The following is a 16,027-nucleotide window of genomic DNA, read 5'->3' as shown; positions in this document are numbered from 1 at the left end:
TCCGCATGCTAACGGTCTGGTGGAGAGGTTCCACCGGCAGCTGAAGGCGGCATTGAAGGCACGGCTCACCGGCCCGGACTGGATGGACGAGTTGCCGTGGGTCATGCTGGGCATCCGGACCGCTCCCAAAGAGGACTTGGCCTCATCATCAGCGGAGCTGGTGTACGGGTCAACACTCACAGTGCCCGGGGAGCTCGTGCCGTCGGCGCCGGAGCATCAGGAAACGCCCTCCTCCGCCCTTCTACGCCTTCGCGAGCGAGTTGGCAGGCTCGCACCCGTCCCGACATCCCGCCATGGGACATTTCGACCACACGTGCCAATGGCCCTCACGGTCTGCCCATACGTCTTCCTGCGCCGTGATGCCCACCGGACGCCACTTCAGAGGCCGTACGAGGGCCCGTTCCGGGTGCTGGAACACGGGCAGTCGACTTTTGTCCTGGACATGGGGGGCCGGCCGGAGGCCGTGTCGATTGACCGTTTGAAGCCGGCGCACCTGGACATTGACCAGCCGGTGCTGGTTGCTCAACCTCGGCCCCGAGGGCGTCCCCCCTCACGACTCCCTCCACCTGTCACTCCACCTGTCCTCCCGCCGGCCCCTCGACCTGTCCCTCCACCTACGCCCCCGCAAGCCCCGGGATCTGCTGACTTCCGCACGCGGGCCGGCCGGGTCGTGCGCCCGCCGGTGCGTTTTGTGCCTCTGGTTCTGGGGGGGGGTCCTGTGGCGGCTCCTAAGGGTCGTCCCATTATACTGCCGAACCCCTCGGCACAGGAGTGGTGCAGTCCGGAGGCGGTCCTTAGCCGGAGGGTATAAAAGGCAGGGTTTGGGTGCCATCTTCCCCTGGTTTCGTCTTCCCCTGAACCGGGAGGAAATAAAGTATAGTGCTTCTCAAACTGCGGACTACTTGCCTCATTCTGAGACCCACGCACTACAACTCGATATATAACCAAAGGAACATTGCAGTAAAAAAGCAGAGGTGTTGATGAATATTTCTTTGTGATTACATTGATATGCTGGGCCCAGGCCAGATCTTCAGAGATGTGCACACTCAGGAACCTGAAGCTGTAGAATCCACACTGTCGTCTCATTGATGAAAACGGGTTTATGGATCCCCGACGTCCCTGTCCTGAAATCCTTGGTTCTTGGTTTCTTGGTCTTCCAAACTATTTCAAATGGAATTTAAACTGGAGGTGGTGAAGGGAGGGCTTAAGCCAGAAAGGGTTATTGGGAAGAAAGAGCTACTTTAAATTTAGTTGCATCTGGTTGGGTAACTATAGTTGGGTGGAGATTATTCCATGCTTTAATTGTGCGGGGGAAGAACGAATCCAATCATCTCCTTGGTCTTGCCAACGTTGAGATGAAAAAATGTTGTTCTCGCATATCTCTTCAGTACTCTAACTCATTATTACCCGTTGTCGTACAACTACTGTGATATCAAGTGTACATTTGATTTCCCCACCAAATCACATTGTGTTTCACCCCAGACAGAATAAAACATATCAATCAGCTAACGTTTAAAAATAAATGTGAGTATTTGAATTGATTTGCATTTAAAAAAATCAGTAGTAATTTATTGAGACTGAATGAACTGTGCAGATGCTGGAATCTTAAGCAAAAACGTAGTGCTGGAGGAACTCAGCATGTCAGGTTGTCTCTCTGCAGGATATGGGAAGTTAATGTATTGAGGTGGTTACTTCAGCACATTAGCAAATGCATTAAAACCGAGCAGAAGTGAATACATACAGGAGAAGTGACTTGCACGTCGCGCTTTTCGGCTAGTTTACGTTGCACCACCTTCACGCTGGCCGCACATGATGGCGAAGTGGTCGAGCCAGGCCGCCATTGATCAGCAGCTCTGCCGCCGACGCCTACAGCTCCACCTTCGTCCATGAGGCCGCCGGGCGCGCATTGGTCTCGAGACCAGCCCGCGCCGCTGTCATGGTACCGGCGCCAACGGTCGGCCTTCGAAGTGCAACCGTCACCGTCCACTTATAAGAACATTTATTTGTTCGATCGTGCCTACTCTATTAACCCTGCCTCAAAAAGTTTGATTTCACAGTCGGTTTGCTACAAGCGTCTTCAGCAAAGATCCTAGAGGAGCAAGATAGACCACTCCTCCGAAATCCAATGGACTGGCGTGTAGTACGTGACGGAACGTCACGGCCGCCATTTTTTAATGCGACACGCGACTTCCGGTATGCCACCCGCTGTGATCCAAAGCAAAGATTATAGAGCTCCGCTATAATCTTTGATCCAAAGCAAAGATCCTCGAGTATCTTGTAGCGGGAACAGCCCCCTCCTTTGCGTAGTTTCCCTTGCATTGTATTGCTTTAACACACACTGCACAAAATTAAATTTAACGTATACATATTTTATATATTTATATGAATGTGTGTCTGTGTGTGAGAGGCAAGTTAGAGATAATTAAGTTTATTCTCATGGATCAGAAGCAACTTTGATTTAAATAATCACTATTAATTTATTTGTCTTGTAAGATGATATACATAAACCATAAAGGCAATTATATATATAATTATATAGTAATAATATATATATGCATATATATATATTTATACACACATATATGCACATACATATATACACAAATACATATATACACATACATACATATACACATACATATGCACACATACAAATACACGCATACATATGGATACATTTATATGCATACATGCACACATATAAACATATATATACATACATATATACACACATATACATATACATGCATATATACACATACATGCATATATACACGTACATATATATTTATACATATGATTAACATGTAGAGGAACCAACGAGAGAGCAGGCTATTTTAGACTGGGTATTGAGTAATGAGGAAGGGTTAGTTAGCAATCTTGTTGTACGTGCCCCCTTGGGCAAGAGTGACCATAATATGGTTGAGTTCTTCATTAGGATGGTGAGTGACATTGGTAATTCAGAAACATTGGTTCTGAACTTAAAGAAAGGTAACTTTGAGGGTATGAGACGTGAATTGGCCAAGATTGACTGGCAATTAATTCTAAAGGGGTTGACGGTGGATATACAATGGAAGACATTTAAAGACTGCATGGATGAACTACAAAAATTGTTCATCCCAGTTTGGCAAAAGAATAAATCAGGGAAGGTAGTACATCCATGGATAACAAGGGAAATCAGGGATAGTATCGAAGCGAAGGATGATGCGTACAAATTAGCCAGAAAAAGCAGCATACTGGAGGACTGGGAGAAATTCAAAGACCAGCAGAGGAGGACAAAGGGCTTAATTAGGAAAGGAAAAATAGATTATGAAAGAAAACTGGCAGGGAACATAAAAACTGACTGCAAAATTTTTTATAGATATGTGAAAAGAAAGAGATTAGTTAAAACAAATGTAGGTCCCTTGCAGTCAGAAACAGGTGAGTTGATCATAGGGAACAAGGATATGGCGGACCAATTGAATAACTACTTTGGTTCCGTCTTCACTAAGGAAGACATAAATAATTTGCCGGAAATAGCAGGGTACCGCGGGTCAAAGGAGTTGGAGGAATTGAGTGAAATCCAGGTTAGCCGGGAAGTGGTGTTGGGTAAATTGAATGGATTAAATGCCATTAAATCCCCAGGGCCAGATAGGCTGCATCCCAGAGTACTTAAGGAAGTAGCTCCAAAAATAGTGGATGCATTAGTAATAATCTTTCAAAACTCTTTAGATTCTGGAGTAGTTCCTGAAGATTGGCGGGTAGCAAACGTAACCCCACTTTTTAAGAAGGGAGGGAGAGAGAAAATGGGGAATAACAGACCAGTTAGTCTAACATCGGTAGTGGGTAAACTGCTAGAGTCAGTTATTAAAGATGGGATAGCAGCACATTTGGAAAGTGGTGAAATTATTGGACAAAGTCAGCATGGATTTACGAAAGGTAAATCATGTCTGACGAATCTTATAGAATTTTTCGAGGATGTAACTAGTAGCGTGGATAGGGGAGAACCAGTGGATGTGGTGTATCTGGACTTTCAGAAGGCTTTCGACAAGGTCCCACATAAGAGATTAGTATACACACTTAAAGTACACAGCATTGGGGGTTCAGAATTGATGTGGATAGAGAACTGGCTGGATTTATGATTTTACAATGCATTTAAGCCTCTCCCATTTTTATGAGATGCATTCCTGGAATATGTAGGAAGTTTATTGTAACCTAGTGCTACTTGCCTGAACAATGGATGATATATCACTTAAATGCAATTGTTTTCAGTTATGTGGAGAGACCTGTATATTGAAAATGCGTTTTGCCTCTAATATGTCAATTTACCTTAAATGTAGAAGAGCTTATTAAAATCTTCTTACAAAGACCATTAAGTATTTTCTTTCTATCCTCTTTTGGACCCAAGGCATAGCAGAGCTGCCAACTCTCACGAAGAGGTAAGGGAGGGAGAGATGGAAGGGAGGGAGAGAGGGAAGGGAGGGACATCGAGAAGAGAGGGGGTGAGTGAGAGAGAGAGAGATCGAGAGAAGAGAGGGGAGCGAGAGATCGAGAGGAGGGGGAGAGAGAGATCGAGAGAGAAGAGGGGGGGGGGAGAAGGGGGGGAGGGAGAAGGGGGAGAGGGAGAAGGGGAAAACGGGGGGACAGGGAGAAGGGGGGAGGGAGAAGGGGGACAGGGAGGAGGGGGAGAGGGAGAGTGGAACGATAGCACATTATAACGCGCAGCCGTCCCATTCCAACCAAAGATTATAGAGCAGAGCTCCACTAGTATCTTTGATGGTGGCCGCCGCCTCCGAACCCCCCGACCCACCATTGCACCCAAAGATGATAGAGCAGAGTTGTATAATATTTGATTGAACCCTTTTTCACGGCGGGCTTGTGATCTTTGCTTGTGATGTCTTGACAATTCAAGGAATATAATGGGTAACAGCCGCCCATTCTCGGACTTGAATCTGAGCTCGAAAAATCTCCTGGTCACTGGACCTGATGTGTCCGCGGGCCATATTGTGGAGACCAATCCCTTACAAGAACAAAACCAAAAACGTACAGAAGTGTTAAAATTGTCTTTATTATTATGGTAAGTAAAGATCTATTAAAAATAAGTCTAATAACTTTCTAATGTACCGACAAACCCAGTTTCCCAATGGCCGTTGATGGGAGAACAGAAAATAACATTTTCACGACAGAATATCGACTGAAAATAATAAAAATATTTTCTCACCTTTCTTTTTTATTGGGGAACCTAAAGAATGAAAGGTCGGGTCGTTTAGATTTACGATTAGAATACTTGATAGCAGAGCAGTGAGATGAAATTTAGATAAGGACGCCATGACAGTGTGGGGGAAGCCCAATAAATGCCTCAAAAAATGGCGTCGACGATCACACACGTCATACTATGCGTTTTTCGAGGAGTGGTCTAACTTGCTCCTCTATAATCTTTGGTCTTCAGTCTCCGGGAAGTGGGTTTAAAGGCAAAACAGGTCAGTATAAGACAAATAAAAACAATTGCTCGGTTGTACACAAAAAAAAGGACATAAGTGTTGGATTAACACAGCGGGGCAAGCGTGCATCACTGGAGAACATGGATAGGTGAGGTTTCATGTCGGGACCCTTCTTCAGACCAGTGACGCCTATTTTGAAGAAGTTCTTACCAAAGATACTATCTTTGGTTCTTACTCTAGCTCTGTGTGTCTTAGCCCTGTCTCACGGTGGGAGCAGACCCACGAGGTACCCCGAGTGAAAGACTCGTGGTTGTGTACGAGATTCCAAGTGTATGATCAAGATTTTAACCGAGTTCCCACGTGTGTGTATAAGTTTGCCGTTTACTTCTCATTTCCGCGATGTGTCAAGTTCTAGCTGAGTCTCACGTTGCGAGTTGACACAAGAGGTACCCCGAGTTAAAACTCGTGGTAATAACGTACGATTAATGTACGGAACTCGTGGACGCATCTTAGAGACTCGTGGCGCTAACGGCAGGTACTCGTGAAACTGGTCAACTCTTGCAAAAAATCAAACATGTTTAAAATTTTCCACGAGTCAATTTTACTCTTGTGGTTAAGAATTGAAACATTTTAAATCGATGTAAGAACGTAGTGGCGTTTACCTTAGCGTATCGTGAGTCTACCGTGGGAACTCTTTAACTCAGTGGGCAGACAGCAGCAGATTGTCACTCCCTTCAGTTTCCCAGCGACAATCACCTGCCATAACGCGAGAGAGATCATGCACTGTTGTAGGTCTCCTTTGCACGTCGGTGTTTCTGTCTTTCTCCACTCATTGTTGGCCCTATCTGTCACCACCATCCCCTACACCCCTCTGCTTCCTGGCCATGTGTGTGACCCCTTCCCTCCGCTCACCAGCTCCCCGCCCATTGCGGGGGCTTTGCACTGTCTTCACGTCGGCGATGCCAGCAGGTCAGTGCCAGTCGCCCCAGGGCAGTCGCTCCCTTCAGTTTCCCAGGGGGTCGGGACGGGACTGGAGTTGGGAGGTGGGTAGGTGGGTTAGATGAGCAGGGTTGTTTGCAGTTGCAGAGGGATGGGGCAAGGGCGGTACAATTCCCAGTCTCAGCTCCTGTCCATGGGGGTGGCCGGAGACGTCAAGACCAATGGGACACTAACCCCCAGGGCCACCAGGCCCACTGCAAGCACGGAGAACCCAGAGACCCAGAGCCAACAGCAACTCTATCCCAGCCCTGCTCCAACTCCAGAGGAACCCGCTCCCCGATGGGCCGCTACAACGACAAGTGGCAGTTCGCCCACAGCCCGAGCTGTGCCCCCTCATCCGCCACCCGGGTTCCTCTGGAGTTGGAGCGGGGCTGGGCTGGAGTTGCTGCTGGCTGTAGGTCTCTGGGTTCTCCGTGCTTGCAGTGGGCCTGGAGGTCGGTGTCCCATTGGGACAGGGAGATACAGCGGCTTTTGAGACTGGTGGGCAATCACTTCCAAAGTGTCTGCCCACACAGCCAGTACACCTCTCCTACACTTGTCTCCCGCACTAAGATCATCCCGCAGAGAATGATCCCAGCCTAACCTAAGAGCCATGTCACCCCCAGACAGATTAATGACGCCCCCCCAACCTCTCTCCACCTCAACTCACGCCTGGGCACCAAAGCAGCTCAGGAGGCGAACCCTGAGCTCTGTCTCAGAACAATCTGATGTGCACATCCATCCACATTCAAAGATTTAATCTCCCGGCTCCCCGCAGTATGCAGACATGGCAGTAAATTCAATTAAAATATATCAAACCTGTGTGTTTCAAACAAATCATAAGTATAACTGCTCTGGCACTGGATGGTGCGCATTTTCCCTTTGTAGGTCACATCAATAGATGCGGCCGCGCTGAATTCTATCTTTAAAACAAAGCCACAGGATGGAGAGGTCTTCTTTAACACTGTTGCTTATTAAAACATAACACTGTTTCTTATTAATAATAATAATAATAATAATAATAATAATAATAATAATAATACATTTTATTCATGGGCGCCTTTCAAGACTCTCAAGGACACCTTACAAAATTTAGTAAACAGAATACAAAATATGTAAGCGGAATGAAACAAAACAAAACATAACGACAAAAAAATAAAAATAAATAGTAAAGACATCAACAATACACAATTCAAAGACACAATTCAAAGACACAATTCAAAGAGAGAGCAGCGGCAGCTAATCGCGCCAGTGTTCACTCTCCCTTCCGGCAGCCATCTTGGAAATGGAACAATAAGGATCTTTAACATAGAAACATCCCCCCACAATGGTTACCATTATGGGGGAAGGCACAATGTCCAGTCCCCATCCCCAGTTTACCCATAGTCGGGCCAATTGAGGCCTCCTCAGTTGCCTCTATGGAGGCCCGACGTTCCAGGCCGTTCTCGCAGGGAGATGGTGCCCCGGCGCCGGGAGAGTCCTCTCAGCGGCTAAGGACACCTGGAACGGCCGCTTCCTTACCGGAGACCGCGGCTTCCGAAGCCGACAAGGCCGCGACGGTTGGAGCTCCACCACTGGCGATCTCATCGAGAGATCCCAGGCTCCAGATGTTGAAGTCAGCGCCGCCGCCCGCAGCTGCACGTTCCACAGACCCGCAGGTTCGCGATGTTTTTATCGGCGGTCTTCAGCTCACCGGAGCTCCAGTGCAGCGACCCAGGCAAAGCATCGCCTGCTCCGCTCCGCGATAGCGCTCCAGCGCTGTGCCGCCGCCGAAGCCGAGGTGCTGGGCGGTCCCCTCGGGAAAACGCCGCTCCAGGCCCGCTGGTAGGCCGCGAGGACGGGTCGACGGTGCAGCCCGGAGAAAAGCTGCCTTTCCGACCAGGTAGGGACCTAGAAAGTAGTTTCCCCTTCCCCCTCCCCCTCTCCCCACATAAAAAAGTCTAGACCTCCTAAAAACAAACACTGAAACTCACTAAAAATTAAAGAAAAAAGTGAAAAAGACGGACAGCTGCTAACTAGCAGCCGTATCCCTGGCGCCCCCCCAAAGAGCCCTGTCTCACGGTGCGAGCTGACCCACGAGGTACCCCGAGTGAAAGACTCGTGGTTGTGTACGAGATTCCAAGTGTATGATCAAGATTTTAACCGAGTTCCCACATGTGTGTATAAGTTTGCCGTTTACTTCTCATTTCCGCGATGTGTTAAGTTCCACGCCCGAGTTACCAAGTTCCTCTCCCGAGTTACTCTTGTTTCAAATAAGTTCCCACTTCGGACCCAAACTCATCATTTCATACGGCCTTCCTCCCGTATTAGTGGAGTTGTAAAACAAGTATTAATAATTGTATTACGAAATAGGACATACGGGGTGAATTCAGTAGGTCAGGCAGCGTATGGGGAAAGAGGAATAGTCAGGGTTTCGGCTCTTCTGCTTCCTCGTCAAATTGGGAAACTACTGTTGGAAGGAACTGCAGAGGCTGCTCCCAGTTTGCACAGAGCTTGCCTTCCCAGTAACGAGACTGGGGCTGTTCTAGAGATTATAAAAGTACAGTAAGTGACGCCATATATACGAGCGGGTTCTGATGAAGGTTCTATCATGGGGACGCCGGCAACCCCAATAGTATTAATATTTGACTGAGATGCCCATGGAGGGGAGCACAGATTACATAGCGGCCACTTTATAAGCTTGAGCCTGTTCTCGCTCCCCCTTCTTAGGCTACTTTTCACAGTGGGCCAACCAATTTCCCAGAGCCTGCTGATCATCATTTGCTCTCCAATCTCCATTTTCTCCGTGAGGAACTGCAAACCCATCTTTCAGGGTAGCCCATGAGTTTCCATATGCACATTTCAACAGCGTCTGCACATTTCAGCAGCATCTGCACATCCCCGGGAGAGGGTTTTAAATGCTGCACATCTGATTGCTGCACAGCCAATTAAGAAATGCACTTGTTTTCTTCAAGGGATCTGGAACTTCTGCAACCATGGCTCTAGCTTCAGCTGGGGTCCAGGGTTTCAACACGGGGACTTCTCCTATCATAATACGGGTGACTCTATCAGAGACTCGGGCTTGGACTCTTCCTTAACATTCATCACCTGCAGCTTTGTTTGCACATCCTTCTTGATATCTATTTTATTTCTACTCAATCGTGTACCTGGTCCCCTCCCATTGGTAACATCTGCTTCTTCTGGACTAGCCGGAAGAGCTGTGGCTGCTGTTCACCTAGTACTTCAAACTGACAAAGAGTGGTGGAGATGCCATAGTGTGGGAAACGATTGGTGTCTCCCCTTGTTGCATGACAGTTGGGAGCAATCAGTCCAGTGGAGTTGATTTCACGTGAATGTGGCAGTCATAATTTCCTGTGAGGTTTCTACTTTACAGTTAAGATCCTAAATCATGAAATGTCTCACAGGCAGGGAGATGTGGCAGATTCCACTACATTTATGGCTTCAGCTACATGAAGCCTTGGTTGAATGGCTCATCTATGGCTTGATTTGGTGCTCTCGTGAATGTATTGGTCCCTCCCGGTTTCATGTCATTATGCAATATCTATATAGCAACTGAAGAAGTTAAATGTTCCTGCTAATTCTGCTGTGAACATTGCAAATCCTTTATAGGATTTATAAACAGATTTAAAATGATAAATAAATTGTATGTGTTGTGCTTTTATGTAAGATCCAGTGCATAGCTTACACCAGAGGTCAAGAAGACAATTTGACTGCTTAGTCTTAAATATATTCTGTTTGAGTCTCAAAATGTTTGACCTTGTCCTTGTGCTTCAAACCTGAGGGGTTAAAAACATTACAATGAAAGTTATCAGTCTTGTACCCAGGGCTGTGGAATCGACATCCAAAACACCCAACTCTGACTCTTTGATATCTTGTGTATCCGACTCCGACCCCGACCCCTAGGTATAATAATTCTAAATCTGTTATGATGACATTACACAAGATGGCATTTTATTAGAACTACATGGATCATCAGGATACCTTTTAAACCTATGTCCTTAAAGTTTTGAGTCTAATAGTTGTAGCTATGTTATTGTGGCTTTTTATTGTTTATTCTTGGAAAAAAAACCATAATCCATTATGCTAAAATTAAAAAAAATTACATATAGGAAAATATTCAAAAACAGCAGATCTGGTTAGAGTTTTCTTTGCCATTGAGAAAGGGACTTTAGATTTCAAACTTGCTAACGGGAAATTTTGAATTAACTCAATTTTTTTGCTGAAAAAGAAAAGAATGACATTAGTGAGTGAATAGTGCCTGAAATGGAATTATTAACACCTGTTATATCACAAAATACGGGATTAAAGTACAGTAAATGTATGTGAATGTGAATACTCAGGAAATGACAATAAAGATATACAATACAATACAATAAATAACTGACATACTTCACCTGCCTTTCCTAACTCAGGGGGGCGCTAGTGTACAGCGGATGGAGTAAGACGTGTTTTCAAGAACTCCCCTCCGTTCAGTTTAAATTGTTTAAAATTACCGTCTTTTAGTCAAGGTCGCTCTCAGAACTTTTCACAGTCTGTTTATTCAACTCGGCGTGGTGCAGACCTGCATAAAAAAAAACCCTGCAAATGCCAGGCACACGCAAGGGAAGAGCTAAACAAAAACCGCTAGCAACCTTGGATAACAAAGGTGAAGATAGTGATTCTAATGGAGACGCAAGCGGCCACTCCACACCAACAGGTGCAATGCTGAGAGAGATGTCAGATGCGATTTTAAAGGCCATCAACGACCGCTTTGATCAATTTGAAATCAAGTTTACATCTCTTCACAATATGCCTTGACGGTCCGAATGGATTCCATGGATGAGATAGCTGGAGAGTATGACACCCACCTGACGCTAATGGAGAAAAACATAAGCAAAATACAAAGGGAAAACACACTCCTACAAGCAAAAATCAACGACCTAGAGGGCCGCTCACGTCGAAATAACATTAAAATCGTGGGTATTCCAGAAGGAGAAGAGAAAGGGAAACCAACAGAGTTTATCAGCGCCCTCATCCCAAAACTGCTGGGTGAGGCACACTTCCAAAAACCACCTCATTGATCGTGCACACCGCACCCAACAGCCGAAGCCCACGGAGGGAGCCAGGCCTCGCACACTCATCGCCAGGGTCCATTTCTTTCACGAGAAAGATATGATAATAAGACTTGGTAGACAACAGACTCTGGTGACGGCGAGTCTTTATCTTCCCGGATTACACAGCTGAGGTAATGGAGCAGCGACGTGGGTTCCGTGATGTCATGCAGACCCTGCGGGAGATGGAGGTGAAATACAGCCTGCGCTTCCCAGCCAAACTCCAGCTTCAACACAACGGACAACTGAAGGTTTTCACTTCACCTGGAGAAGCAAATAAATTTGTGGAAGGGCACCTGAGAAGCAACGCTGGAAATGAACAGACAGGATGACCCTGTTGGACAGAGGAAATATTCGCTGAGAGCATTAAAGAACAGTTTGCTTCAACACACCTAAAGACGGTATAATTTGACATTTTCAACATTATTTGAATGAGCGGAGGAGGCCCTTGGCTTGCCTTAGCTGGTTTATTTGTTCATAGACTGGTTAGGTAGTGGGCCTGGGGGGCAATTTTACTTGCCATACGCCCGGCGGCCCTCGCTAAACAATGAGGGGGAAGGTAACGCTTTGTTTGGGGAAGTGTTTTTGGGGAGGGGGTCAGGGTTCGTTAATGTTCAATGTTTTCCAGAGCTGCCAGACCTTTTATTTTTTATATTGTTTCATTTCACCATGGTGTGACTTTTTGTTTTTCTTAGCTGAATATGTCAGGACTTAACAATGTAAAGCAGGACGATATGAGTAAGATAACGTTGGTCTCATGGAATGTACGTGGCCTTGGGCATCCAATTAAGCGGGGTAAAGTGTTTGCGCATTTGAAATCTTTATCTTCAGACATAATATTTCTCCAAGAGACCCATATCAAAGCTACAGAGCAGAGGCGATTAAGAGCTAATTGGATCTCTCAAGTTTATCAGTCACCTTTTACATCCAAGGCTAGAGGTGTAGCTATTCTTTTTCGTAAGAATATCCCATTTCAACTTGTTTCAATGGTTACAGACCCAAATGGCAGATATATTATGATTACTGGAAATATTAATTCATTCCCTATCACACTACTGAATATATACGGTCCAAACATTGATGATCCAAATTATTTCCGCAAAATATTTGATTTAATTCCAGACCTCAACACCACCAATTTGATAATGGGCGGAGATTTTAATTGTTACCTTGACCCACATCTTGACAGGCTCTCCACCCGCAACCCACCTGCAATTGCATCTGTTCAAACATTAAACAACCTGATTAAGTCTAGAAACATTGTTGATATCTGGAGGATACAACATCCAACGGACAAAGACTACTCATTTTTTTCTCATGTCCACAAATCATACACAAGAATTGACTATTTCCTGGTGGATGCAAAATTAATATCTAGCATTGAACATACCAAATATCATAATATATTGATATCAGACCACAGTCCAGTATCTCTAGACCTGAAGCTTGCTCTGCGTAAACAAAGCTATTGTTGGCGCTTTGACCCGTATTTGCTCACAGACCAAGTGTTTATTGACTTTTTGACAGAAAGACTTACAGAGTTCCTTGAGACCAACGATACAGGGGATGTATCAGATTCTATACTCTGGGAGACCCTTAAGGTAGTAATGAGAGGTCATATAATATCATTTGAAGTCTCCAAAAAAAGGGAACAGCGTCATCAATTGGTAGAAATTGAAAATGCACTTCCAAATCTTGAACAGACTTACAGGAACTCTCTCTTATAAGAGGATTACAACAAAATCTTGAATTTAAAATACGAATATAATCGTATTCTTAGTGAAAATGTTGGCAAGCTTCTACTCAAGCTCAGACAGAGACACTTTGAGTTGGGCGATAAACCAGAGAGGCTACTGACCAGACAATTAAAAGGGGAACAGGCAAGTCGTGCGATCCATAAAATCAAATCCAAAACGGGTGATTTGCTTACCAACCCCAAAGAAATAAACAACCGCTTCAAAGTATTTTATTCAGAATTATATACTGCTAAAACGCGGGCCACTAATGTAGATTTTGCAGGATTCTTTGACTCCCTCAGTTTGCCAAAACTAGATGAATCAGCCAGGCTAGAACTGGATTCAAATTTCTTAGAAAGCGAGCTAGTTGAGGCTATTAAATCTTTTCCCTCCAGTAAAGCGGCTGGACCGGATGGATTTGGTTGCGAATTCTATAAGGCATTTCATAAGTCGCTTGTCCCACTCCTAATTAGGATGATCAATGATTCGATTAAGAATAACAGGTTTCCGAAGTCCCTGTACGAGGCAAATATATGTATCCTGTTAAAAAAAGACAAGGATAAAACGGAACCTGGTAGCTACAGGCCTATTGCTCTCCTCAACTTTGATCAAAAGGCTATCACAAAAATACTAGCTAATAGACTGGGGAAGCATGTTTCATCAATTATACACCCTGATCAAACAGGGTTTATTCCAGGTAGATTTTCGTTTTGTAATGTGCGTCGACTCCTGAATAATTTATATAGTTCCACCAAGAGGCGGGATTCTAGAGCGGCCATCTTATCCTTAGACGCCGAAAAAGCGTTCGATCAGATAGAGTGGCCCTATATGTTTGAGGCACAAAAGATTTGGGTTTGGGGATTCCTTTATTGCGTGGGTCAAAATGGTGTATCTTTGTCCGACGTCATCCATCCTCACTACTAATGATAAATCTGGACCTTTTGACTTACAACGTGGGGTCAGACAGGGAGATCCTCTGTCCCCCTTACTCTTTGATATTGCTCTGGAGCCCCTCGCAATAGGTATCAGGAGTCACCCAAACATCAGGGGTATAAAGGTGGGGAATGTGGAAAGTCGTGTGGGGCTTTACACCGATGACACATTACTATATCTCTCCGATCCAGAAGCCTCTGTTCTTCCCTTGTTAGATTTTATTAAATCATTTGGCAAGCTTTCTGGATACAGAGTCAACTGGAGTAAGAGCGAGTTCATGCCTTTATCAGACAATATAGATTCAGATTTTCTTGAGGCTCTACCATTTAAGATAGTATATGACCATTTTACATATCTAGGACTCAAAATACCCCTAAACCCCAAACTTATATTCAAACTCAACTACGCTGATATGATTACAAAGTTAAAACTGAACATAGGGAAATGGAGGATTTTACCCTTGTCTATAGTGGGGCATATTAACGCTATCAAGATGGTGTCTCATCCTAGATTCATATATTTATTCCAAAATCTTCCAATTTTTCTTACTTCATAATTAAAAAAAAAAAAATTGGACTCCATTATCCTTCCATTCATTTGGGGCTATAAAGCCCACCGTATATCAAAGGCACATCTTCAAAAGCCAAAAAATGAGGGAGGCATGGGCCTTCCTATATTTAGGCACTACTATTGGGCAGCCAATGCTAGAGCTCTGATTTACTGGCAATGGGGATTCCCAGATGAACCTTTGGATAATAATAATAATACCCCTTCGTGGCTAAACATTGAAAACACAGCAGTGTAAAATTCCTCCCTCTGTACTTTGCTTTTTTCCAAAACAGAATCCCCACATAAGTTGGTTGGTGAGAACTTCATTTTAAGAAATTCTATTCGAATTTTAAATCAGATAAGAAGTTTCAGTACATTGTCAAATGTCTCTATTTACACCCCGATATGTCACAACCACTCCTTTTTGCCATCACAGACGGATGGGGTGTTTGCTGTCTGGAGGGACAAGGGCCTTGCGACCCTCAGAGATCTATATATTGACAAAAAAGTTTGCTTCGTTTAATCAGCTGAAATCAAAATTTAACCTTTCCAACTCTCATTTTTTTCGCTATCTCCAAATTAGGCACTATCTTAAAGATCAAATTGCAAATTTTCAAACCATGCCTGACAGTTGCCCACTCTATGAGCTCCTGCAGCTTCCTCCAGACTCCAAACATCTAATATCTCGCTTTGTGAGTCTATTCACCACCTCTGTATCCACTACCCATCTGAAAGAAGCCTGGTCTACTGAGCTGAATTTCGAGGTGTCTGACGACACTTGGAATGAAGGTCTGACCAGAATCCAAACTTGTTCGATCAATGTCAGGTATAAACTGATTCAGTTTAAAGTCATCCACAGACTCCATTACTCAAAGACCAAATTACATCGAATCTACCCTGCTATTTCTCCATTATGTGACAGATGCAAAAGTGCAGATGGTTCTTTAACACATATTTTCTGGCTCTGTCCACATATACAAAGATACTGGTCTAAAATATTTAAGTGGTTTTCTGGGGTCTATGGAAAAGATATTCTCCCTGATCCAGAACTGGCACTTTTTGGATGCTCAGAGACTGCTTTGTACTTCACGTCTGAAGAACAACAAGCACTGATGCTTGGTATGGTGGCAGCCAAGAAAATGATTCTAACAGACTGGAAATCATCTACACCCCCTGCTTCGAAAAATGGCTCAATGAAATGATAATAATCATACAGATGGAAAGGATACGCTTCTACAACTCCAAGGTACCAAACAACTTTTTAAGTGTTTGGGGACCATTTATCAACCATCTCAAAGCCCAATAATTTCATATTATCTGC

This window comes from Leucoraja erinacea, chromosome 13 (genome assembly GCF_028641065.1).
Source record: "Leucoraja erinacea ecotype New England chromosome 13, Leri_hhj_1, whole genome shotgun sequence".
NCBI lineage: Eukaryota > Metazoa > Chordata > Chondrichthyes > Rajiformes > Rajidae > Leucoraja > Leucoraja erinaceus.
The sequence above is the reverse complement of the archived record's forward strand: the minus strand, read 5'-3'. Positions refer to the sequence as shown.